A 27,629-nucleotide genomic window follows, 5' to 3' on the forward strand; every position below is an offset into this window, starting at 1 on the left:
TACATATTGAAATAATATTTTGGACATTAATATATTAAGTAATAAATATTAATAAATGATATATAATAAAGAAACATTAAGTTAAATACATTATTAAAATTAATTATTCTTATTTTATTTTATGTGACACATGTGGATTGCATTATAGTTCTGTTGGGCAGTGATGCTCTAGAGTAGACCTAACTCCACTTTACAGGAAATACAGGAGTCATGAAGACAAAATCAGATAAATCTAGAATGTGGGACCTTCTATAAGATAACTGGCTTGGTTTGTCCAAGTGCTAACATCTCTAAACACCAGGGCACTGTTCTAGATTTAAAGACAGCAACCAGCCTGACCTGTGGTGGCGCAGTGGATAAAGAGTCAACCTGGAAATGCTGAGGTCGCCAGTTCAAAACCCTGGGCTTGCCTGGTCAAGGCACATATGGGAGTTGATGCTTCCTGCTCCTCCCCCCTTCTCTCTCTCTCTCTCTCTCTCTCTCTCCCCTCTCTATAATGAATAAAATCTTTAAAAAAATAAAAGGAAAAAAAAAAGAAAGACAGCAACCAGAGGCAGTGTGTACATCTACTAGATCCTGGATTTACTTCAAAAACAAAAAACAAACACTAGTTTAACCTGACCAGTGGTGGCGCAGTGGGTAGAACATTGACCTGGGATGCTGAGGTCCCAAGTTTCAAACCCCGAGGTCACCAGCTTAAGTGTAGGGTTGCTGGCTTGAGCCCAAGGTTGCAAGTATGAGCAAGGAGTCACTGGCTTGGCTTGGGCCTCCCTGGTCCAGGCACACGTGAGAAATCAATCAATGAACAACTAAGATGCCACAACTACAAGTTGATGCTTCTCACCTCTCTCCCTTCCTGTCTATCTGTCCCTCTCTTTAAAAACAAAACAAAACCAGACCACAGAAATGGGCAGTGTCCTCTAACATCAATGCAAAACCAAGCCAATTCCAGCAGGAATTTCTTGCCGTTGATTTTGCTATCCAGGTTCTTATTTTGTGTTTCAGTTAAATTCATGAGACAGAGCCAAACCCAAGAAAGGAAAACAATTTTGGAGGCTAGGAGTCCTATCATACAAAGCAAAGACCCCTAAAGCTACTGTATTTAAGGCAGTGCCTCATGGAGAGAGTAGCCAGCTGATTGTGGAACCAGAGGGAGAGCCAACAACCCGCTTTGCAAAGGAGCTGCTCACCGGCACAGGAACAAAGGGACATGTATGCAGAAAAACAATACAATTCGGTTCCTCCCTCACTTTTCCATCACAAACAAAATAAATCCCAGATGGATCAAGCTACACAAAAGTAAAAAGCAGAATTAAAAAATTTTTAGAATATAGTTGAATGTCAGAAAAAGGAAAGATTTCACTAAAAAGACATCAAGAGCCTGACCTGTGGTGGCATAGTGGGTAAAGCGTCGACCTGGAACGCTGAGGTTGCCGGTTCAAAACTCTGGGCTTGCCTGGTCTAGGTGCATATGGGAGTTGATGCTTCCTGTTCCTCCCCCCTTCCCTCTCTCTCTCTCTCTAATAAAAATGAATAAATAAATTTTAAAAAAGACATCAAGAAACATAAAACATTAAGAAAAAAAGACAACTGGACTTGGAAAATGGAGTAGATATATTTTCCCCTTGTTTCCCACTAAATACAATGAACACTCCTAGACATTATGTGTAAAATAAACATTAGACTTTCAGAAAAGTCAAGAAAAAAGGCAGACCACCTAGGCCTGCCAGGACTCAAGGGAAGACAGTGCTGAACCCCCGGGGTCTTCTTTTCACCTCATCTATCCCAGAACCGGAGCTGAAGAAGCCGGCAATACAGAAACACCAACGGACAAGACAAAAAAGCCTCCAACAAAAGTCTGCTCTCTTTAGCCAAAGGAGCAGGAAGGGGGTGGCCGCCTAGCAAGACAGAAAACATTTAGACAATAACAACTCTATTCTAGCCGAACACAACAGAAAAAAAACTGGGGCCTCACTCCGACCCACCCCAACAAAGTCCAGGGGGGGAACCTAGACTTCTACCCTCCTGAGGCTGTAACAAGGTGCCCTAATATCCCCCCTGAGGTTGGGATGGAGCTGGGACTTTCATCCCCACGGGCCAGTAAAAATGCACAACTCTTGCCCTCCTCCGCCTCCTCCAGCCCCTCGGTGTCAATGGAAACCACCTGGGACCCTGGATTTCTATGCCCACCCAAGCAGCAAGAAGGAGCCCCTCCCGCTAGGTGTCAGAGGAGAACTAGTAGAGGGTCAGACTTTTTACCGCTGTTCTGTAGTAGTGAGGCCCAGAGAACTAAAATTTCTACGTCTTTCTGGCAGTAACAAGAACTTCACCCACATTTAGGCATCAACAAATGGGGAATCGACTTGTACCTCCACTTCCCAGTATTCAGGTAGCACTTTCCTTACCCTTCCCAGGACAAAGAAGTATCAAAAAAGGCCAGCTAAAACTGAGTCTAGTTTCAGAACAAAATACAAAATTGTCCAATTTTCAATTAAAAAAATCACTCATCATACCAAGAACCAGAAAGATCTCAAACTGAATGAAAAAAGGGCAATCACTAGATAACACCAAGATGACAAAGATAGGTAGAAACTAAAGGGATGGAAAAAGATATATCATGCAAATATTAATTAAAGGAAAGAGTGGCTATATTAATATCAGATAAAGTAGACTTCAGAGCAAAGAAAATTATCAGAGACAGAGAAGGACATCATATAATGAAAAAAGGGTCAATCTACCCAGAAGAATAACAATCCTAATAGTATATGCACCAAACAACAGAGCTATAAAATATGTAAAGCTGCCTGACCAGGTCGTGGCACAGTGGATAGAGCAGGGGTCAGGAACTGATGGCTCGTGAGCCAGATGTGGCTCTTTTGATGGCTGCATCTGGCTCACAGACAAATCTTTAATAAAAAATATAATAATGTTAAAAATATAAAACATTCTCATGTATTACAATCCATTCATTTCCTACCACTCATGTTCATGGTTGCGGGTGGCTGGAGCCAATCATAGCTGTCCTCCAGGACAACACCAAATTTTTATTGGATAATGTGTAATGTACATGGGTCATTGTATGGCTCTCATGGAATTACATTTTAAAATATGTGGCGTTCATGGCTCTCTCAGCCAAAAAGGTTCCCAACCCCTGGGATAGAGCATCAGACTGGAATGCAGAGGACCCAGGTTCAAGACCTCGAGGTCGCCAGCTTGAGCCCAAGGTCGCTGGCTTGAGCAAGGGGTTACTTAGTCTGCTGAATGCCCACGGTCAAGGCACATATGAGAAAGCAATCAATGAACAACTAAGGTGTCGCAACGAAAAACTGATGATTAATGCTTCTCATCTCTCTCCTTTCCTCTCTGTCTCTGTAAAAAAAAAAAAAAGTAAAGCAAAAACTGATAAAGGTTTAAAGAAAAAAATTTAAAAACCACAATTCTAATTGAAAACTTCAATACCATTCTCTCCACAACTAGAAAGAAAATCAGCAAGGATACAAAATACCATCAATCAACAAGATCTACTAGACCTTCAGAGAGTATCCCATCTGACAATAGAACACATTTTCTTTCCTTTAATTTTTTTTTTAAGTGAGAGGAGGGGAGATATGCACCCTGACCGGGATCCACCCAGAAACCCCATCTGGGGCTGATGCTCTAACCAACTGTACTATCTGGCCAGGGCTGCATATTCTTTCTTCTTCTTCTTTTTTTTTTTTACAGAGACAGAGAGAGGGATAGATAGGAACAGACAGACAGGAATGGAGAGAGATGAGAAGCATCAATCATCAGTTTTTTGTTGAGACACCTTAGTTGCTCATTGATTGCTTTCTCATATGTGCCTTGACCGTGGGCCTTCAGCAGACCGAGTAACCCCTTGCTTGAGCCAGCGACCTTCGGTCCAAGCTGGTGAGCTTTTGCTCAAACCTGTTGAGCCCGTGCTCAAGGAGAGGAGGAGGGGTGGCGACCTCGGGGTCTCAAACCAGGGTCCTTCTGCATCCTAGTCCGACACTATCCACTGTGCCACCGCCTGGTCAGGCCGCATATTCTTAATTTAATACATTACCTCTGGCTTCTCAACACAATAGCCAAAATCAATTTAGAAAAAGAATAGAGAGTAATCATTCTACCTCATATCAAGACTTAGGTACAGTAATCAAGACAGTTTTGGTGGAGGGACAAACACAATGGAACAAAATACAGAGAAAACCCAGAAATGAAGCTATATGAGCGCCCAAATGATTTTTCACAAAGGTGCAAAAAAGCAGTTCAATGGAGGTGGGGGGGGAGGGGCAAATAGCATTTTCAACAAATGGTGCAACACAAATGTCCTTCAATGGAAGAATGGTTGAACAAACTGGGTACATCCATACCATAGAATGCTTACTACTGACGCACTCAGTAACTTGGATGAATCTCAAGGGAATTATGCTGAATGAAAAGTGCTAATCCCAAAATGGTACGATCTATACTACATGATTTGATTTTTACATTTTTTTATTTTTGTATTTTTGTATTATTCCGAAGCCAGAAACGGGGAGGCAGTCAGACTCCCGCATGCGCCCGACCAGGATCCACCCGGCATGCCCACCAGGGTGCAATGCTCTGTTGCGATCAGAGCCACTCTAGCGCCTGAGGCAGAGGACTCAGAGCCATCCTCAGTGCCCAGGCCAACTTTGCTCCAATGGAGCCTCAGCTGCGGGAGGGGAAGAGAGAGACAGAGAGGAAGGAGAGGGGGAGGGGTGGAGAAGCAGATGGGCGCTTCTTTTGTGTGCCCTGGCCGGAAATCGAACCCGGGACTCCTGCATGCCAGGCCGACGCTCTACCACTGAGCAAACCGGCCAGGGCCTAATTTTTACATTTTTGAAGTGACAAAATTATAGAAATAGAAAACAGATTAGTAGTTGCCAGGTGTTAAAAAGGGAATAAGGTGAGGCTGTAACAGGGCAATGTGAGAAATCCTTGCGATGATGAAAATGTTCTGTATTTTGACTGTATCAATCTTAATATCCTGGTTGAGATATTGTACTATTGTTTATAAGATGTTACCAAGGGGATAAACTGGGTAAAGGGTACAAAGGATCTTGCTGCATTTTTTTAACTTTTTTTTTTTTTTTTTAGACAGAGAGAGAGAGAGAGAGAGAGAGTCAGAGAGAGGGATAGACAGGGACAGACAGGAACGGAGAGATGAGAAGCATCAATCATTAGTTTTTCGTTGCGTGTTGCAACACTTTAGTTGTTCATTGATTGCTTTTTCATATGTGCCTTGACCACAGGCCTTCAGCAGACCGAGTAACCCCTTGCTCGAGCCAGTGACCTTGGGCTCAAGCTAGTGAGCTTTTGCTCAAACCAGATGAGCCCGCGCTCAAGCTGGCGACCTCAGGGTCTCGAACCTGGGTCTTCCGCATCCCAGTCCAACGCTCTATCCACTGCACCACCGCCTGGTCTTTAACCTTATTTTTAACATTAATTAATTTTAGAGGGAGAAGAGGAAGGAAGCGAGAGAGACACAGGAACATTGACCTGTTCCTGTATGTGCTCTGAGGATTGAAGCAGCAACCTCTGTGCTTAGGGGTAATGCTCTAACCAACCAAGCTATCCAGCCAAGGATCACTGTTTGTTTTGTTTTTTTTAAGATTTTATTTATTGCCTGATCAGGCGGTGGCACAGTGGATAGAGCATCGGACTGGAGTGTGGAGGACCCAGGTTTGAGACCCCGAGGTCGCCAGCTTGAGCGTGGGCTTATCGGGTTTGAGCAAGGCTCACCAGCTTGAGTCCAAGGTCACTGGCTCGATCAAAGGGTCACTCGGTCTGCTGTAGCCCCCCGGTCAAGGCACATATGAGAAATCAATCAATGAACAACTAAGGAACCACAACGAAGAATTGATGTTTCTCATCTCTCTCCCTTCCTGTCTGTCTGTCCCCTATCTGTCCCTCTCTCTGACTCTGTCTTGCCTTGACTTGGCAAGCCTGGGGCCTCGAACTGGTGACCGCAGCATTTCAGGTTGACGTTTTTTATCCACTGCACCACTACAAGTCAGGCTCGCTGTAATATTTTTAACAACTGCATGTAAATCCACAATTATCTCAAACATATTTTCTATATCTTAAAAAAAGATAAATGTGCCCTGGACAGATAGGTCAGTTGGTTAGAGCATCATCCCAAAGCACAGAAGTTGCCGGTTCAATCCCTGATCAGGGCACATACAGGGGCAGATTAATGTTCCTCTCTCTCTCCCCTCTTCCACTCTCTCCCCCCTTCCTCTCTCTCTCTAAAATCAATAAACATTTTTTAAAAGGAGGCCCTGGCCGGTTGGCTCAGTGGATAAAGCATCGGCCTGGTGTGCGGAAGTTCCAAGTCGATCCCGGATCAGGGCACACGTGGGAAGTGACCATCTGCTTCTCTTCCCCTCGCTCTCCCCTTTTCTCTCCTCTCCTCTGGCAGCCAGTGTCTCAAATGACTCAAGTGCCTGGGGCTGACACTAAGGATAGCTTGGTTGGTCCAAGTGGCCTCAGGCACTGAGAATAGCTTGGCTGATTCTAGCACTGGCCTTAGACGGGGGTCGCCAGGTGGATCCTGGTTAGGGCACATGCAGGAGTTTGTCTCACAATCTCCCCTTCTCTCATTTAAAAAAAAAAAAAAGGAGACAAATTTGAATTTGAATTTTTAATATCTCTACAATAAAGAACACCACAGAGAAAGTAAAAAGGACCAATCATAGCCAGGGAGAGAGCTTTTCCAATGCATAAAATGATTAAGGTTTTTCTTCTCTTTTCTGAGTTTCTTCCTTATATCTCCTAGTTTCTTAATTATCTGTGCTTTTTACCTCTCTTATAGCTTATTTTATCATTTAATTGAAACTTTTTTCTATGTCTTTTGTTATATGCTATATTAAATTGTAACTTTAGAGTTGTCTTGTTGTTGCATAATGCTTTCTTTAATGTTCTTTTCCTTTCTCATACATTTAAACTCTCCTTTAGTAAATGGCTCAGCTCAACCAACACCCCACAAGACTGGCTGGAAGGGTAGTAAACTATGAAAGGGCAGGGACACATGTGTTGCAATCACTAATGTATGACAGTGCCAGACATGTCTAGTGAATGAATGGGGAGGAAAAAGGACTTTACTCTTTAGTTTACTTACTTTTCTACTTATTAGAGCTAGTTGGTCTTTTACTTTTTAATGATTCTCTATTTTAAAATTCTCAATTCATTTAAAAAAAGCAACAGTATGAGACACACCCTGTCACCAAAACATAAGTTCAGGCTGCTATCTGCAGACACATGACGACACAGGGTATCTGTTTCATGACTAAGTGCTCTGCATTTAGCAAGCGGGTGATGTCCCAGGCACAACTCCAACTGCTATGTGTTGGCTTTCCATGCTCTGGGGAGAAAAGCTCTTTATTCAACTTGGCAAAAAGTAGCCTTGTCTCTTTCTGATGCTGGCTTTCTATAAGCAAGGGTCACATCCCCCATGCTAGGAACTTGGCAGGCTGCACCCACATACCCATATTAGGACATCCCTCTGGAAGGTGGTTGTTGTTTTTTTTTGGGGGGGGGTTGTGTGTGTGGCAGAGACAGAGAGAGACAGAGAGAGTCAGAGAGAGGTACAGATAGGGACAGACAGACAGGAAGGGAGATGAGAAATATCAATTCTTTGTTGCGGCTCCTTAGTTGTTCATTGATTGCTTTCTCATACGTGCCTTGACCGGGGGGCCACAGCAGACTGAGTGATCCCTTGCTCGAGCCAGAGACCTTGGGTCCAAGCTGGTGAGCCTTCCTCAAACCAGATGAGCCTGCACTCAAGCTGGCGACCTCAGGGTCTCGAACCTGGGTCCTCCACATCCCAGTCCGATGCTCTATCCACTGCACCACCGCCTGGTCAGGCTGGAAGAGTTTTATACATACTCATCTACTTGGTCATTCAGAGGAGGCACTGAAGAGATCCTCCTCATTTTTCAGGGACCATGGCCCAAAAGAACAAATACTCGACCACGATCACACAGAACCTGTGGGCAGAACATGATGGGAGCAGGTGCTCAGACACCAGAGAAAGACTATGGCCAGAGTCAACCAGTCTTTCTGACACAACCACTCATTTTAACACTGTACACAAACACATTGTATCCTCTGCAACACTAGGAAGTGCTCAGGGCAACCCAAGAATATGCCTCAGCTGAACGCACCACTGCCTGGCTGTTAGAGGCTGCCGAGGGTCTCCTACTGAGAGATGGGTAGTGGGAGTGAGTGATTCATTTCTCTGTGCCAGTACCCAATGCTATGCCAGCCACTAAGTCCGAGCTCAGCACTGCCCTAGACTCCAGTGAAATCCAGCTCTGCGAAGAGGGACCTGCCCAGAGCCTTGGTGGAGCGCCTGGCTCTCTGAACACATGCTCAATAGCCAGGGCACACAGTGTGAAAAACGGGCATAGCTGCCAGGAAGCTATTCCATCCCTTAGTCCCAGACAGGCCACCCTACGGGACATCAAAACCTTAAAAATGTGAGAGCCTGCAAAGCCTGGACACATCACAGCGCTTTGGTCACTGCTGTCTTAGAGCAGACACTCAGGGTGTCCCTCTCCCTCTTCTCCTGGTAAAAACCTCCACTGCTGCCCCAGAGCCACCAGCACCAGGGATAAGCTCCCACCACACCCTAGTGACCCACCCCACTCCTCCCTAGGCCAGGCGCACAGCCAGCACCTGACAGGACCACTGAGGCAGCACTTCTCAGAAAGCGGGCCTGTGGTCAGGGAAGAGCTCAGTACCTCCACCAGGCTCCTGCGACACTTTCTGATAAAAGAACAGTCTGAGGGCCTGGTCGGATAGCTCGGTTGGTTAGAGCAGTGGTCCCCAACCCCTGGGCTGCGGACCAGTACCGGTCCGTGGGCCATTTGGTACCGGTCCGCAGAGAAAGAATAAATAACTTACATTATTTCTGTTTTATTTATATTTAAGTCTGAACAATGTTTTATTTTTTTTAAATGACCCGATTCCCTCTGTTACATCCGTCTAAGACTCACTCTTGACGCTTGTCTCAGTCATGTGATACATTTATCCGTCCCACCCTAAAGGCCGGTCCGTGAAAATATTTTCTGACATTAAACCGGTCCGTGGCCCAAAAAAGGTTGGGGACCACTGGGTTAGAGCACCAAAGCAGAGGCTGCCAATTTGAACCCGGACAGGGCACATACAGGAACAGATCAATGTTCCTGTCTCTCTCTCTCTCTCTCCCTTAATCTCTTGTTAAAATCAACAAATAAAAATTTTTTTTTTAAAAAATAACAGTCTAGGTTTTGGGAGACGCCCAGGGAACCCCAATGCTAAAGCTCACCCCGAGAGGAACCAGAGCTAGTTAGGCAGTAGGGGAGCATCCCCCTGCACCTGCCCATGGCCATGGCCATCCTTCCTTTCTCCAACACTGGGGACTCTCCAGTGATGAGCAGAAGAAAAGGATCGGTGTCCAGCAGTGCCTAAAAGGCGGTGTCCTTTGTAAACCAAAATAGGTAAAATCCGTCCTGGAGGCAGGTGTATTTAAAGTTTACTAGATCAGTCGTCAAGAAAACAACCAGAGAACCAAAAGCATTATACATATACAGTGATAGGACTAACAAACAGGACTACAGGCATCGAAGCAGACAGGGTTCAGCAGGACAGGGTCCTGTCACCGATACTAATCCCTATCTACATGGGTCTGAAGCTCGTGCCTTGCATGAGGAGGGACAGGATGACAGCCATGAGGCTCAGGCCTTGTGACCCTACTCTATCCAGACAGCCTTCCTGGGTCCCTGGGAACTAGAAGAGACCTCGGGAATCCCCACCCCAGGAGAGCAGCGGTGGTGCGGGTCAGGCTGCCTCCCAGCACGCAGCAGGCTCAGTCAGGGAGTGCTTTCCACTCACAAATGCGAGGAACAAATGCATACGTGGTACTAGCTCAATTCTGAGAAAACTTATTGTTTCCTCATAAGCAGAAAAGCCACAGAGAATGAAACCTTAAGATATCTTAACTGAAACTCTGAAAGTACAGCGCCCATGAGTTTTCACTTTCTAACAAGGAAAAGTGGGACTCACCCATTACTAGCCACACAAAATGAGCAGAGGCAGCTCACCCACCACTCTCAGTGTTATCAAGTACCCAATCCACAATCCCGCGGGTTTTCGTAGAGGCACGTAGTCCAAATAAGTTTTTGAAAAGTTTTATTAAAGGAGGAAATTTATTAAATATGCTGGCTGCATATATCTTACACAGGGCAGCAGTCTGAAATCATGTATCTTATTAATATTCTAGGGGTTGGTTATATATCCTTAATTATACATGGGCGGGGAAAAAGCATGACATCACAACCTTTGTCTTTACCTACATAGGTTTCGGAAAAGGATGAAGGGAGAGGGGATGGGACACAATTCATTAGCAAGTTAATAATACCTGTTTATAGAATTCATAAAAAATGCTTCTACACAATAAAACTTACAAGGCAACACAATGGTAAAAATGTCACTTTACATACCACAAGACATTCCTATATTTCTAGTGTTCATTTGCTATTCCTTTGCCCAGAGATACACATTAACTACATGCTTTCAGGAGGGGGAGAAGTAGTTTCCATGGGGACAAATGCCTGTAAATGGTCGATTAGTATAAGAAAAGGTTCCTTTTAATTTTTCTCTCCCTACACCTGGCTAGCTATTCACTCGCTTCCTTATAGGTGAGGGGAAAGGTCAGAGAATCCACATCTCCTTTCCCTTTGCATTTACAACACAATGCCATCAGTCATCTTGGTTTTATGCTAATCACACAAGTACAGAGATCATTTTAAAAAATCTCTCTGCACACCTAGCCCAAACTAATAAAATGTTCTTTAAGCTTCCTAAAATATTAATATTAATTCTGTAACTTTTGATAACTTACAACACCAGGAACCTCTATTCTTCAATAGCTGTTATCTACAAATATTACTGAAATTGTCAAACTGCTACCATTTACCATGGTAATTAGAACACTTAAGAAAAATGGGATTTCCTTTTTAAAACCAAACTAAAAAGATAAAATTCCATGTCCCTATTTTAAACTAGCTGTACCCAGCCACACGTTGCTGTGGCTCAGTCTGGTTAAATGGAAAAGAAAAGAGAAAGCGCACGTTTCTAATGTGTTTAATTTCACAATGCTTGTGGGTATACAATATTTTTTGTTGTTCCATTGTCTGTGCAGATATAGAGATTGTCTGGTTTGCCGAGTCTAGAACACGCAACATATAATTGTCCACATGAGAAGTAATCCGTGTGTAGATCTTTTTTTTTTTTTTTTTTTTTTTGGTAGAATAGTAAAAAAGCCTTATTGAGTACAGAGCGCATCCTGCCCGATGATGTTCCCTGGTCCCGGGGACACAGAGGCCAGGGAAGTTGCCCCTGTGTAGATCTAAAGCGCACAATTCTAAAGATTGGCCCTGAGCTTTGTTGATAGTGATTGCAAACGCCAATCAAATTGAAAATTGTAATCTCTTAAATTGAAATAGCATATCCGTTGGAATAATAGGAATGGTAGGAATGAGGACATCTTCACCTTTGAAAGGTCCTGTCAAGATTGTTGCTTCTGGCCTGACCTGTGGTGGCTCAGTGGATAAAGCGTCGACCTGGAAACGCTGAGGTCGCCGGTTCGAAACCCTGGGCTTGCCTGGTCAAGGCACATATGGGAGTTGATGCTTCCAGCTCCTCCCCCCTTCTCTCTCTCTACCTCTCTCTCCTCTCTAAAAATGGATTAAAAAAAAAAAAAAGATTGTTGCTTCTATGACATTGCTCATTAATATTTTACAGCGCACAGACCCAAACACTTCATGTTTTACCATGAAATCCATCAGCAATTTCAGCTTCTGTCTGAAAACATGTATTACGATGTCATGCCTATCCACCAGTGATTGGCCAGGAAGTAAGAGCTATTGTATATAGTCCCAAGCTGGATTGTATGTGAATGTAATGAACAGGTCTGGACGCCCGTAGTGACGAACATACGCAATTGCATCTTTTTTTTTTTTTTTTTTTTTTACAGAGACAGAGAGAGAGTCAGAGAGAGGGATAGACAGGGACAGACAGACAGGAACGGAGAGATGAGAAGCATCAATCATTAGTTTTTCCTTGCACATTGCGACACCTTAGTTGTTCATTGATTGCTTTTTCATATGTGCCTTGACCGTGGGCTTTCAGCAGATCGAGTAGCCCCTTGCTCGAGCCAGCAACCAAGCTGGTGAGATTTGCTCAAACCAGATGAGCCCGTGCTCTAGCTGGAGACCTCAGAGTCTCGAACCTGGATCCTCGGCATCCCAGTCCGACACTCTATCCACTGTGCCACTGCCTGGTCAGGCCGCAATGGCATCTTGAGCATACTCATGCATATGACGTGGACTGCCTGTATATGAAGATGGCAAAATCATTAGTCTTCCAACGTTAGTTGTATTACCGTCATTTATAACTGCATCTCGCAAATGAATGTATTCATCAGAGAGAAGCTTGGTCTGATCCAAATGGATGAATATCAAATGTTTCAATTTTTGCATACATATCTCTGATGTATTGGTGAAACAACTGACAGCATTTCAAAATGTGATTGTCTTCATTCTCTCGAATCATTAATTGGTATGAATAATAGTTCATTGCACTGCATTTCATATTTGTTTCTTCGCCACTGACTGGATTTATCATCTTAATGTTGAAGTGATATCCATCGGCACCATCCCAAAAAATGATTGAATACTGCAAGGCATCGTAGCATCGATGAGTTTCTGCAACTTTTGTCAATTGATTGTTTCTCCAAAAAAGAACAATATCTCTAGGTTGGAATTGATCTCCGACTATAACAACTGCCACTTCGTCTATAGTTGAAGCATTGAATCTCGCACATGTTCTCCAGCAGCCATTTTGTCAGCATGAATAACAATCTTGTGTGTATCAGATGGCATCATGTCAATTGCTGTTTTGAACAAATGCATTAAATTGTTTATTCATGAAGAAGCTCTTGCAGTTTGGAAATGAACCTTTTTATGCAGGTAGAAATTCTGTAGCGTGCATTCAATTCATCATTGCCATCACCGATGAAATACATTTGTAGGAATTTATCTTGACCATCTGGGAACGGAAGCAGGGAGCTGGCTTTATGATAAATTTGTCCTTTCACTTTGAAAGTTCGCATAAATTGAGCTGTTACGATTTCTGTGCCGAATGACGTCATTTGGAAGCATGAGTTCTATTTCCTGATGTTAGTTAGGAAATGCTTTGATTCGGCAGTATATCCGGCAATAAAGATTTTAATGGCTCTGGCGGTTCTCCAAGTTGAGGCAGTTTAATTTTTCCGGCGGCGTAACACATTCCTTTCATTTCTCCATTAAATTTCAGAGCCTTGCAATAAGGACACACTTCAGTCATAGTGCCAATGAGAACATGCCAGCTCAAACTATAATCACCAGCTGGGTTGTACTGGAATGCAAGGCAATTGTAATTGTGTGATTGCTGAGCACGGAGTCGTGTTTGACGCTGATAACGCTGTTTCTCGTTAAAATCTTTCAGCCACTCTCAGCCTGTCGTGTTCATTCTGTTGAGAACGAAGCAGATCTGAAGCTGCAGAATGCGATCGGAACTGTGCATCCTCAAGTCTGGCTGCATGTAAATGGATCGTAAATCGGAAACATTGAAATGGAATCATAAAATATTTAGTACTGCGTGTGTTGCTTTTACATGCAACAGATGGCACTATTTTTCAAAAAAGAACATGTTTTTTATCTGTCACAGGTGTGACATCTGTATCTATATAATACTAGGTATATAAAAATGAGCACGTATTCAAATGCAAGATTGTTTCAAAATTTCAAAGCAATTGGTGAAGAACTTTAGAAGATTTAAGATTTTGAACAAACATTTACATTTTTATTTATATAGATGGTTTTAGAAAAGTCAAAAGCAAAAAAACTTAACTGAAACAACCACTTTAGGTTCTATCTAGCAAAGAGGCTTTTGTCCACTCAGAAGTGAAATGTTAAATGTCAGTTTAATACAAAAATTCTGGAGGGTTAACCAATTTATTTATTTATTTATTTATTTAATTTTTTTTTTTTTTTTTGTATATTTCTGAAGCTGGCAACCGGGAGAGAGTCAGACAGACTCCCGCATGCGCCCGACCGGGATCCACCCAGCACGCCCACCAGGGGGCGACACTCTGCCCACCAGGGGGCGATGCTCTGCCCCTCCGGGGCGTCGCTCTGCCGCGACCAGAGCCACTCTAGCGCCTGGGGCAGAGGCCAAGGAGCCATCCCCAGCGCCCGGGCCATCATTGCTCCAATGGAGCCTCGGCTGCAGGAGGGGAAGAGAGAGACAGAGAAGAAGGAGAGGGGGAGGGGTGGAGAAGCAAATGGGCACTTCTCCTGTGTGCCCTGGCCGGGAATCAAACCCGGGACTTCTACACGCCAGGCCGACGCTCTACCACTGAGCCAACCGGCCAGGGCCGGGTTAACCAATTTAAAGCTGCTCAATCTGATGGCCAACAGGATGTACTCAACACAATGAAAAACAATAGAGTGAAGCCACTGTTTATTTGGGCTCCAAATATTAACAAGACAGGCAGATCCCTTTGCTCTGAATTAAAGGCAGACTTTTTCACTTCTTAGTGTCAGAGGAGAAAGGTGTTATGTCAACTTCAAGGTGTCACCCTAAGGTTTACTCACAGCTCAAGAGGCAGGTGAGGCTTCCCTGACATGAGGCAAGCTCTTGCCTGGTCTGTATGCTATGGGAGTATCACCAGAGGTGTGGGGGCAGCCCCGTGAAGACACCATCAGAGCTGAGCAACCCATCAAAGGAGTCTAGGGTCACATACATAGCAAGAGATGCAAAAGTCAAAATACAGTGTGTCCGTAAAGTCATGGTGCACTTTTGACAGGTCACAGGAAAGCAAAAGACGATAGAAATGTGAAATCTGCACCAAATAAAAGGAAAACCCTCCCAGTTTCTGTAGGATGATGTGGCAGCATGTGCGCATGCACAGATGATGACTCAACACCATGTATACAGCGGAGCAGCCCACGGCCATGCCAGTCGAGATGTGGACGGTACAGAAGAAAGTTCAGTGTGTTCTGTGGCTCTCTAAATTCGAATCCGTGACCAAAGTGCAACGTGAATATCGGTGTGTTTATAACAAAGTGCCACCACATAGGAATAACATTACTCGGTGGGATAAGCAGTTGAAGGAAACCGGCAGTTCGGTGGAGAAACCCCATTCTGGTAGGCTATCAGTCAGTGACAAGTCTGTAGAGGCTATATGGGATAGCTACCTAAGGAGCCCTAAAAAATCTGTGCATGAGCCCGCATCGAACTGTGCTGAATAGGTATGAAACTGGGAGAGTTTCCTGTGACCAGTCAAAGTGCACCATGACTTCACGGACACACTGTATGTGGGGGGAAAATTAGCACCTCTGAGAAGCAAGCCCTGAACAACAGTCTATCAAACAGTAAAGCCACTTTGAACACTTGCCTCACTTGAAAACTCTCACAAATTCCCACTTATCACAGATACTAAAAGCAGAGGCCCAGGAAGGGTAGTGGCTTCTGAAGATGGTGTTCTGGTTTCTTCAACAAAAGCAAGGAGCCCTGGCTGGTTGGCTCAGTGGTAGAGCGTCGACCTGGCATGCAGGAGTCCCGGGTTCGATTCCCGGCCAGGGCACACAGGAGAAGCGCCCATCTGCTTCTCCACCCCTCCCCCCTCCTTCCTCTCTGTCTCTCTCTTCCCCTCCTGCAGCCAAGGCTCCACTGGAGCAAAGTTGGCCCCGGGCGCTGAGGATGGTTCTGTGGCCTCTGCCTCAGGCGCTGGAATGGCTCTGGTTGTGACAGAGCAACGCCCAGATGGGTCGAGTATCGCCCCTGGTGGGCGTGCCGGGTGGATCCCAGTCGGGCGCATGCGGGAGTCTGTCTGACTGCTGCCCTGTTTCTAACCAGAAAAATACAAAAAAAACACACACAAAAAAAAAAGCAAGAAGGAAGCAAAGGTTTATTAATACCTGGGTACAAACGGTACAACACATCCTAGCAGTGTTTTTAAACCACCGGTCTGGGGTTATACCAGTACTTCATACACATCAAAGTAATTAACTCTTTCATGGATCAGCATGAAAGTTCTGGTGGACCAGCAATTGAAAAACACTGTCCTAGAGGAAAGGAAGAAAGGTAAGGTTTCAAACCCAGGGCTGAAAGGTCATTATGCACTGAACCGTGGGTTTTAGCCTGGGTAGATTTTTATGTGATTAAGCTCATTGAAAAGCTGTTCCTTCCACACTCCACTGAACTCCATATGCTGCTGTTAAACATTAGTCACTACTAAACTATTAAAAACAGTTAAGATGGTAAATTTTGTTGCATGCTTTTTACCACAATTTAAAATTTTCTTTATAAGATAGTAAATTTTATATTACACACATTTTATCACAATCATAAAGAAATGTTTTTTAAAATAATATTCCTCAGACTGACCAGGCAGAACCCAGCAGTGGACAGAGCATCAGCCTGGGACGCTGAGGACCCAGGTTCGAAATCAAGTTTGCTGTCTTGAGCATGGGCTCATCCAGCTTGAGCGTGGGCTGACCAGCTTGAGTGCTGGGTCACCGGCTTGAGCGTGGGAGCACAGACATGATCCCATGGTTGCTGGCGTGAGCTCAAATGTCACTGGCTTAAAGCCCATAGGTCACTGGCTTGGCTGGAGCCTCATCCCCAGTCATGGCACATATGAGAAAGCAATCAATGAACAACTAAGGTGCCGCAACTAAGAGTTGTCTGTCCCAGCCCTGGCCAGTTGGCTCAGTGGTAGAGCGTTAGCCTGGCATGTGGATGTCCCAGGTTCGATTCCCGGTCAGGGCACACAGGAGAAGAGCCCATCTGCTTCTCCACCCCTTCCCCTCTCCTTTCTCTCTATCTCTCTCTTCCCCTCCAGCAGCCAAGGCTCCACTGGAGCAAAGTTGGCCCAGATGCTGAGGATAACTCCGTGGCCTCCGCCTCAGGCGCTAGAATGGCTCCGGTTGCAACGGAGCAATACCCCAGATGGGCAGAGCATCACCCCCTAGTGGACGTGCCAGGTGGATCCCAGTGGGGTGCATGTGGGAGTCTGTCTCTCTGCCTCCCCACTTCTCACTTCAGAAAAATACCCCCCCAAAAAAGAGTTGTCTGTCCCTTCCTGTCTGTCTGTCCCTCTCTCTCTCTCTGAAAACAAACAAATAAAAAACCTACATTACTCAGGCCCTGGCTGGATAGCTCGGATTGGAGCATCATCCCAGTATACAAAGGTTGTAGGTTCAATCCCCAGTCAGGGCACACACAGGAAAAGACTGATGGTTCTCTCTCTCTCCCTTCCTTTCTCTCTAAAATCGATAAATTTCTAAAAATATTAGTCAGAGTCACACCAATTAGACTTTAGGCACTGAGGACAGAAAAAGGCAAACAGACCAAAGACAAGACCCAGATCTAATTGTCCATCGGCTGCAGGAGCTGGATGAGGAGGGAGGATGGGGACAGAGGAGGAACAAGTGCAGGGGGTGGGCAGCCAGAGTCAGCAGAACCCAAGCACGGATGGATTACCACATCCGCGTACCTGTGTGGCATCCAAGAGCCCAATTAAAGCAAATTACAATTACCTCAAGACAGCTCAACAATAATTAACACTTCTGTGCATATTTACAAACTCCCGACCCTGTGCTGGGTATGAAGCTATATCTGCGATGCAGTCTTCCTAGATTTCATACAAAAATATTCAATTAAGATTTACATACATGACTAAATCATAAAACAAAAGAAGTCACAAACTAAGTAATGATGTATTATAAACAGGCATTTTCCAAGGAGGTGCTTATGAGAAACTAAAAATTGCCTCTGACTCCCCAAATTTCCCTGGCTATCCAGCTACCCCCTCATCTCAGTACAAAGGTAGAATGGGACTACACTGTGAGGGCAGGGTGGTCAATTTCTGTCCTGGTCAAGACCAGCCACCAGGAGGGGGGGAGAGAGAGGGGAGGCGTGGAGGAGGGGAGGGGGAGAGGAAGAGAGGGGAGGGGAAGGGGACTAGGTCCACTGCCGGGGGCTCAGGCAGCATCCGCTCTGCTGTTCTCTCCCCCAGCAGATGCCCAGCACCAAGCAGGCACTCGGTGGCCATCAGAGGACAGGGAAAGAGTTTCTACTAAATTCCAGAAATTATTCATCAAGCACAAGAGTAATAATCACCTGACTTCACACTTTGAAGTTAAAAGCTAAGCTTTCTGATGTATTTTCCATTATACTACAAAAGATTACAAATAAGTGCTGTAGCTCAAAACTAATATGCTAATCTGACTTCAATGAATTAAATTTAGAAAAAGTGTGCTGCCTGACTAGGCGGTGGCGCAGTAGATAGTGTGTCGGACTGGGATGCCGAGGACCCAGGTTCGAGACCCCAAGGTCACCAGCTTGAGTGCGGGCTCATCTGGTTTGAGCAAAGCTCACCAGCTTGGACCCAAGGTTGCTGGCTCGAGCAAGGGGTTAATCGGTCTGCTGAAGGCCCGTGGTCAAGGCACAAATGAGAAAGCAATCAAATGAACAACTAAGGTGTCGCAACACACAACGAAAAACTAATGATTGATGCTTCTCATCTCTCCGTTCCTGTCTGTCTCTGTAAAAAGGAAGGAAGGAAGGAAGGAAGGAAGGAAGGAAGGAAGGAAGGAAGGAAGGAAGGAAGGAAGGAAGGAAGGAAGGAAGGAGGGGAGGGAAGGGAAGGGAAGGGAGGGAAGGGAGGGAAGGGAGGGAAGGGAGGGAAGGAAAGGAAGGAAAGGAAGGAAGGAAGGAAGGAAGGAAGGAAGGAAGGAAGGAAGGAAGGAAGGAAGGAAGGAAGGAAGGAAGGAAGGAAGGAAGGAAGAAAGAAAGAAAGAAAGAAAGAAAGAAAGAAAGAAAGAAAGAAAGAAAGAAAGAAAGAAAGAGTGTGCTGACTGCTGGCCTTCCTGACCTAATTGGCTAATCAGACTCCAAAACAGGGGGATGAGATAAAACATCAGGGTAGTCCCAGCCACAGCAGCTCCCTACTCAGGTCCCCCTTTCTGCAGCCCCTGGCCCAGCCAGCACCTCACAATATAGGCCTCAGGAGCCAAACAGGGGAGTCTGGCCCCTGGTAACTAGGAGTTCTTGTATCTTCACTGCAAGGTGCTGCTATACTATTTTTCTAGGCAAGTACTTCAAATGTCAGTGTTTACAGTTGTGACCAGATTTTGGCCACATTCTTGTTTTGGACCACTTTCTTAAGGCTCAAACATCAAAAACATTTCAATCATGCCAGAAATTTACAGATCAACAAACCTTGTTTTAAAAAGGACAAGACACAACTAGCATCTACTCCCTTTGCTCAGACCTTTTTGCTAGCAGAATTCCTTCCCTCCCACATAGGGCTCTAATTGGCCCTTCTACCTACCTCAGCCTTGCCACAGCTACAAATCTAATCATAAACTTCCCTGGTAGCTTTTAGGGGTATGCTGCCAAAGACTGAAGCCAAACAGCCAAAAGATGGCCATGCAGACTTCAGAAAGCCTGCTCTGCAAAGCCAGGGCCATTCTAAGGCCAGGCAATAAAGCAGTGCGCAAGGCCAACACTGAGCAGGACAGACGCCTGCCATGCCTGGCCTCAGGCTGGCCTCAAGTGGCAGCTGAGAGCCCCAGTTCCTAGTGAACTGGTGAAGGCCAAGCTCCTGGGCCAGATCCTGTCAATTCTGCATTTCTGGCCTTTCCTAGCAAAGGATGTTGGGCTGCTTCTCAAGGACAACAGCACAGATTTAGGAAACTGTGTCCAGTTCAGGCACCTCTACACCAGGGAAGACAGAGAAAACCCATTACTCCCAAGTGCTTTCCTCCTCCTCAAAGCTCCAGGAGATCTCCAGCCACATGCCCTCTGCTGTGATGAACTGACCCCAGGGTTAACACAACCGAAGAAATCCTTGAAGCACCCTGTCCTCACCTCCCACCACCTCTACCTTCTCTTTCTGTAGGCTTTGATCATGCCCCTAGCACAAAGAACAAAGTGGGTTTCCACTCAGTAGTAATTATTTGGAAACTAATTCCTGCATTTTAGAATCCAAGGATTAAATATTAAAAGCAAAAAGGGATAAGGGAAGGACAAATGCAAAAGATCTTCCATCATAACAAAAAGGTACAGATGTAATTTACATATTCCCAAGTACTGGGGAGCAAGTAGCAGCTACAAAGTATATACTTTTCAGTGGCGGCAAGAATCTCCTCATGCATGGAAGGCATTTTCTTTTTCCCCAAATGGAGCTCTGAGTGATTTTCCAAGCTGGGCCACTTTCAGGCACAGATGGACTCCCACAGCTCCAGCAGACAGATCCTCCCAGCCCACAGCTTAATTCTTCAAATGCTTTATCTTCATTTCCCATGAATCTTCAGCTGGCTTCTACAGTAAGCACATAAGCACCCTGCCTTCCCAGTCTCTGTGTAAATCATTCGTGCCAGGAGGTTAACTATTAAAGGCCCTCTCTTGGTTTTGGGGTTTTTTTTTTAATTTTTAATTTATTCATTTTAGAGAGGAGACAGAGAGAGAGAAGGGGCAGGGAGAGCAGGAAGCATCAACTTCCATATGTGCCTTGACCAGGAAAGCCCAGGGTTTTGAATGGACAACCTCAGCGCTCCAGGTCAATGCTTTATCCACTGCGACACCACAGGTCAGGCATGGACCTCTTGTAAATAAAAAATTTATGTCTTCTCATTGTAGAAAATTGTCCAATGAATCATAAATGTTCTTTCGGCTTATGAACAGAATTAATCAAGAATCAGGAACCTCTGCTCTGCATTGATCTCACACGGAGATAAAGGTGGACACAGAGGGATTTATGGCAAGGCAGTCCTCCTAACAACTTGGCCGCTCACAGAACCATGAAGATGACCACTGCCCAACCTCTCGGAACTTCCCCGGTCAGTAGAAGAAGAGAGCAGGAAGGTCAGGCAAGAGAGAGCACGGGAAACTAGACGGAGCTGTGCTTCTCCATTCTCAGACTAAGCTGCCCTGTAGAGCCCGACTAAAAACAGGATTCGACCTTAGCCCCACACTGTCCCCCCACCTGGTTACCTCTGGATGAGATTTCTGTATGGGAAAGTGGGCAATGCGGAGACAAGACAATCAGGGCAGCAACCAACAGGGACCGGGGGAGAGTGCCCTCCACACCCTACCAAGGTGTTCATCAAGGCAACAAGACAAGCTAGGCTTGACACAGTTCTTACCTAGTTGAACAAATGGTCCCCAAAACAGTAGTCCTCCCTCACTTCCAGGAGCTGACTGGGACAACCCAAGTAGGTGTCCCACCCATCAACCTGCCTCGAAATGAGAGAGGGAACCAGGAGGGAGCCACGGGCTCCTCAGAGATGTTTCTCATCCCGAGGGAGGGAGAGCTCTGCTAGCCATAGACCATTACTAGATACAGTCAGCACATGATTAGGGGAAGTCCAGACTTCTTTGGGACAAAGAACTAAAAATATAGCCAACTCACCAGTTGCCAGTAACATTTATCTAGAGAGCTAGAGGTATATTTTTGTTATTTTTTAATCGAACTCTATAAACTCATAACCCACAGACACCTCAGAAAGTCACTCAAACTTGGTGCTCTGGTGCTCTCCCTCCCAGGAGTATGCCCCACGCCTTCCTCCTCCTCCTCACCCTCCACGTCCCCCCAGGGACACTGTCCTTGCCTATCTGTTTCTTCTGATCTTGAAGGCAGCCCCCCACGAGACTTGCAAACAGGGGAGCAAAGGGCAGCAGCAGCTCGTCCCGGGATAACCCCCTGACAGTGAACACAGAAGTGACAAGGCCTCTCCAGGAATCTGAAAGAGACTCAGCAAGCACCTTGCACAGGACCAGTGTGCACCTGTCTGGTCCTCGGTGCTTTCTCAAGGTTCACGTTCTGATAGGTGATTCCAAAGCACCAACTGCAGCACCCAGGCGCCAAGGCCTCTCAATGGTTACTGCACAGCTCTTGTCATGGGCCTGGACACAGCAGGCTTTCAAGAAATAATTACCGACCCTGGCCAGTTGGCTCAGCTGGAGAGCATTGGCCCAGCATGTGGAAGTCCCGGGTTCGATTCCCAGCCAGGGCACACAGGAGAAGCGCCCATCTGCTTCTCCACCCCTCCCCCTCTACTTTCTATCTCTCTCTCTTCCCCTCCCACAGCCAAGGCTCCATTGAAGCAAAGTTGACCCAGGCACTGAGGATGGCTCCATGGTCTCTGCCTCAGGCACTAGAATGGCTCTGGCAGCAAAGGAGCAATGCCCCAGATGGGCAGAGCATTGCTCTCTGGTGGGCATGCCGGGTGGATCCTGGTTAGGCGCATGTGGGAGTCTGTCTGACTGCTTCCCCACTTCTAACTTCGGAAAAATACAAAAAAAAGGAAAAAGAAAGAAATAATTCCCAAAACATCCTGAAGAGGAGTGAATATGTTCTAATTTTATCTACCCTCAACCAGAAAGCAGTGGTCCTGACCAAGAGAACCTCAGCTGGGACTGTTCTCTGGGTATGGGACAGGCAAGAGGTCAGCGACTATCAGAGGTCGCAGCACTTCAGAGAGCAAAGCGACAGCAGGTACAATAGAGCAACAAAGGGGTTTTTTTGGACAAGTTTTTTTTTCAATTATTTTACTTTTAAAAATTAAAAAAATTATTTTATAAGTCTAAGTTGTTCTCAGAAACCTTGTTTCCTAGGCAAATATGGAATAAAACAACCCCAGCTACAACAATGATCAGCAACATGAATGCAGATAACTTGGGCAAATGGCAAATTAAATCATGGTACTTGGCGTCTGTTTCATTCTTTGGAGGAAAGGCACTAGATAAATATAACACAACACCTACTGTTTGTTTCTGCAATAATTGTTTCTCTTTTGCCATAAGCACCTAACTCTAACAAAGAAGCCCACAATAGGAATATATTTCCTTGATGATTTTTATTCAACAAATTTCGACCACCTGCTCAGTATTAGACACCATCCAACCTCCCCCCCCCCAATCTGGTCTTCAATTCCAACTCCACTCCATTTGTTTCATCTCTTCACAAATGAAGAACACCATAAAAATGGAAAAGCTTGCTGTCTTTTAGAGAATTAAAGTCTCAAGAAACATTAGCTTCCCCAGTGTCTCAATAAAGTTTCCCCACTAGATTGGTGTCCCCTGGGGGTTGTAATAGGGTCAAATTTACCTGGGTACTGGACTCAGGCTGGTTCAGTAGGGCCTAGACAGCAGGACCTGGACAGAGTGGAGAAGAGGGCAAGTTAGCACCAATCAGGGAAAGCCAAGGCCTCAGAGTGTGACTCCACTTCCTAGTCTAGTCCGCTCCTCCCTCAAGAGCACTGGAAGGAGAGAGAACAGGAGGGTCCATGCAGAGACCTGCTTTACCTTGGCCTTCCCTGGGAGACGACAGGCGAGGACACTGCTCACTGCCCAGCACAGAGAAGTTTACTGAACCCTCAGGTCCCTGCTAATCATCAGGACTAGGCTCAAAGCCCTCCTCCCGAGGTCGCCCCTCCTTCACCATTCCAGATATGCCTTTCCTTCTAACCCTAGCAGGCCCAACCCTTGTCACTCATTTTCCGAGTCCACTCCTTAGTACATTCTCCGGAACACAGAGCCACAGGGTTCCGACAACACAACCATTTCCACCTAACCTGGAACGCTTACTCCCGCTACAGCCGTTTCAGCCCTTCAATGGAATAGCTGCTCAACAAATATTTGGTTGGTAAGCTGACAAAATCAATGTTTTTCCTCATATGTGGTACTGGAGATATATGTGTACATATATACATATACATATACATATATATCCAAGTTCATTTCTCCCCTTTGCTTTATACTTCAAAACCAGTGAGACCATACCAGTCTCAGGCATGAGGATTTCCAGGAAGAGGGGAGCAAAAAACACCATTCCGATGCACTGGCCACCCAAGGCCACCTAAGGCTTGCCTCCATATGACCATCTTCCTCAGATGAGCTTTGGTCCATCCAATGGGCAGGTTTATGGGTACGTTCTGAATGCCCAGTTCTGCATCTATGACAGTCTTGGTTTCTCACTGCAACTGAGGGTACAAGCTCTGCTAGACTCCGGAGCAGTGGCCCTGAACTCTGGCTGCCCATTAGTCACCTGGGCGGGAGATTTAGAAAGCTGATACCTGGGTCCTACACAGATTCTGATGTCACTGAGTGAAGACACAGATTCCAATCAACTGTAAGCCCTGCTTTAAAGACACAGCAGCTCTGAAACAGTACAGTGGTGGGCAATACGGTCTGGAGCCCAGACCACATGGAGGGCAGGTACTGAAGGTACCGGAAACTGGCACACTGCAGAGGAAATGGGCAGGGATGTACACTCCATCAAACATACCTGACCAATTCTCACCAGGGCAAGGACTTCTGTACTGAAATTCTCACCAGCCTCAGACCCACAATTCCAGATTCTCTAGAAAGTCTCTCCCAGGTGTCCTGGCCCCCTCATCACAGAACACATCAGTGCTGCTCAGAAGGCAGCGTGGGCCTGACCAGGCGGTGGCACAGTGGGTAGAGCGTCGGACTGGGATGCCGAGGACCCAGGTTCGAGACCCCGAGGTCACCAGCTTGAACACGGGCTCATCTGGTTTGAACAAAAGCCCACCAGCTTGAACCCAAGGTCGCTGGCTCGAGCAAGGGGTTACTCGGTCTGCTGAAGGCCTGCGGTCAAGGCACATATGAGAAAGCAATCAATGAACAACTAAGGTATCGCAATGAAAAACTAATGATTGATGCTTCTCATCTCTCTCTGTTCCTGTCTGTCTGTCCCTATCTATACCTCTGACTCACTCTCTGTCTCTGTAAAAAAATTAATTAATCAAAAAAAAAAAAAGGCAGCGTGGGCCCTCACGGAAGTCCGAGGAGTGCTGTGGATCCGTGCTCCCTCCTGGCCCCCAGCCACAGCCCTCCAGCACCTGCAGCAGTCCCTGGCTCCACTCTGATTCTGTGGCATGAGCCCAAACATCTGCAGTCAGCCTCCAGGTGGTGCCCAAGCTTGTCTTCCCATCACTGAAATAGGGACCATGCTGTCACTGACTTCCCAGGTCTACTGTCCGGATAAATTGATGATGACACATAAGCCACTCAGCCTGACGCCTGCAGAGACTGAGTGCTCCCTAGAGACAGCCACTTTCATGACTGTGGTTTACCCTGCACGGAACTGCCATACGAAGAATATCATGTTCCAGAGGCTGCAATACCTTAAAATTGACATGAGATCCTGGAACATAGCAACCCTGCTAAACAGCTCATTTTTTATCACACGAGGAAACTGAGGTCCACACCGAGTAAGAGGCTAAGCCATATTAACCTGCCCCAGCCACGACTGCTGTCACATAACTCGTGTTCCAGGTAGCTCATGACAGCTGCCCGTGAATCAGGTCCACTCTCACTACCAGGCACACACAAAAGTACTCTAAGTTTTTGTTAAGTAGAGTTTTGTTTTTGTTTTTTAAATTTCATTTATTCATTTTAGAGAGGTGGCAGGAGAAAGGGGGGGGGAGGGAGAGAGGAGCAGGAAGCATCAACTCCCATATGTGCCTTGACCAGGCAAGTCCATGTTTTCAAGCCGGCAACCTCAGTGTTCCAGGTCAATGCTTCATCCACTGCGCCACCACAGGTCAGGCCAAGTGGAGTTTTTTCTAACTACCTCTCACCCTCTGGCTCCCAGCCCCCTAAATGCTGCTTCTTTGGGAAACCTGCCCAAGTCGGCCCTCCATTAGCTAATTAGCCCTCATTATTCCTACCGTTCTTCACTGAAGTCTCAGAAGAGTGAGAGCAGGAACCAGATCTGATTCATTTATATAATCTAATGATGGCACAGGAAGGACACAGGTCAGACCCATGTCTTCCCATGACAATGGCACCCACCTGAGGGAAAACTATGCCAAAGACCACCTGAAACACCAGGACACACCTCCTCCATCGCCTTGAAGGCCAACGCACCATTACTTCAAAGATCTGACAACAGAGTCATGGCATAGCCTCATGGAGCTGGGCTCACACAGGGCACAGCCCAGAGCAAGTGTCCCGGTATTGGCATTCAAGTGTATCTTTCCTCTTTATAAAACTCAATGGCCCTGGCTGGGTGGCTCAGTTGATTGGAGTGCTGTCCCGACACAACAAGGTTGCAGGTTCGATCCCTGGTCAGGGCACATATGGGAATCAACCAGGGGATGCATAGCATAGATAAGTGAAACAACAGATCTATTATATATTTCTGCCTTTCTCTCTTGCTCCCTTCCTCCTCTCTAAAATCAATAAATAAAAAAATTAAAACATCAGCTCAATGGTTCTGATCATTTCCCTACCAACTCAGAGTAAGTAACTTATTTTTGAGCAGGTAAGGTGTTATTTTATTTTGTTGCTGAAGTCCATCTTACTCTGCTAATATCATATGTCACTATAACAAGTCAAGAACTGGTCACTTATGAAAAAACTCTATTCAACTGCTACAAGATTAAGTAAGTGAATACAAAATTACATTTTAAAAGACTTTCAACAAATAAAAATGTGTCATGCATCCATACCTTAGTTTCTAAGTGCCACTTCAACTAAAGGGAACCAAGGCTTCTTATGGAAGGGCTGGTGCCAGGCTGGGCAAGGAGGCTAGAATGTCTCGTTGCACCAAAGTCAGGAAATGCTCAATAATGGGGACATGTCAGAAGAACACAAGCACCAGCATAAAGGGGCTCACACTGGCCACACCGGGGACAATCTGAGCATCAAAATGGATAATGACAAGAATGAGCTGTATCTCATTGAATAAGTTATCAATATAAACTAATATAAATAAACCAATGAATAAATAAATGGAAGGAGGAGAGAACTCTTCTCAGAGTAAGATAACAACTAATACAGAATGAATGATGGTCTTAGAGGCATCGTTTGATGCTGAAAGCAAGGGTCAAAGCTTGAGGAGGAAAAGGATATTTACATAGCCTCAAAGTGTCCCTCCATAAATTGCTTTCTTTTTCTTTTTTTTTTAAGATTTTATTTATTGATTTTACAGAGAGAGAGAGAGGTAGGGGGAGCAAGACATAGCAACTCTTAGTTGCTTCACTTTAGTTGTTCCTTGCTTGCTTGTCACATGTGCCTTGACCAGGCAAGCCCAGGGTTTTGAAATGGCGAATTCAGCGTTCCAGGTCGACACTCTATCCACTGCACCACCACAGGCCAGGCATAAACTGTTTTCAAACAAAGGAAAAAACAGCAGCTATACAGTAGAGAAAATTGCCAGGCACTTCCTTAGCCAGAGCTGATCATCAGGACAAACGAGTTATCTTGTGCCTACTCATATGGGGCGGGGCTATGAAATATACTCCCAGACAAGTGAGGAAATCTGAATATGGGCTACAGGTCAGATATTATTATACCAATACAAAATGTCCTCATAGTGGTAAATGTACTGTATTCCATGAGGCAATATCCTTTTTCTTAGGAAATACACAAGTATTTAGAAATAAAGAGGAATACTGTTTGCCAATTACTCAGATAGTATAGGGGAAAAAGTGTACAGATAGAAAAGAGAAGGACGTTTGACCAGGCGGTGGCGCAGT

The 27,629-nt window shown here is 45.5% G+C and overlaps 1 protein-coding gene across 10 annotated transcripts in view; it reads right to left on the reverse strand.

The window, feature by feature from the left end:
- Window positions 1-27,629, reverse strand: part of DAG1 (dystroglycan 1) — a 77,958-nt gene that overhangs the window by 20,178 nt on the left and 30,151 nt on the right. For 4 of the 10 annotated variants that reach the window (XM_066350995.1, XM_066350991.1, XM_066350993.1 and 1 more), the window contains one exon: window positions 23,231-23,277. The exons of the other annotated variants lie outside the window; for them this stretch is intronic. The gene's annotated coding sequence lies outside the window, so the exon portion shown is untranslated. The remainder of the gene's footprint in view (window positions 1-23,230; window positions 23,278-27,629) is intronic. 10 annotated transcript variants of the gene reach the window in all.

This window comes from Saccopteryx leptura, chromosome 10 (assembly GCF_036850995.1).
Source record: "Saccopteryx leptura isolate mSacLep1 chromosome 10, mSacLep1_pri_phased_curated, whole genome shotgun sequence".
In the NCBI taxonomy this organism is placed as follows: Eukaryota; Metazoa; Chordata; class Mammalia; order Chiroptera; family Emballonuridae; genus Saccopteryx; species Saccopteryx leptura.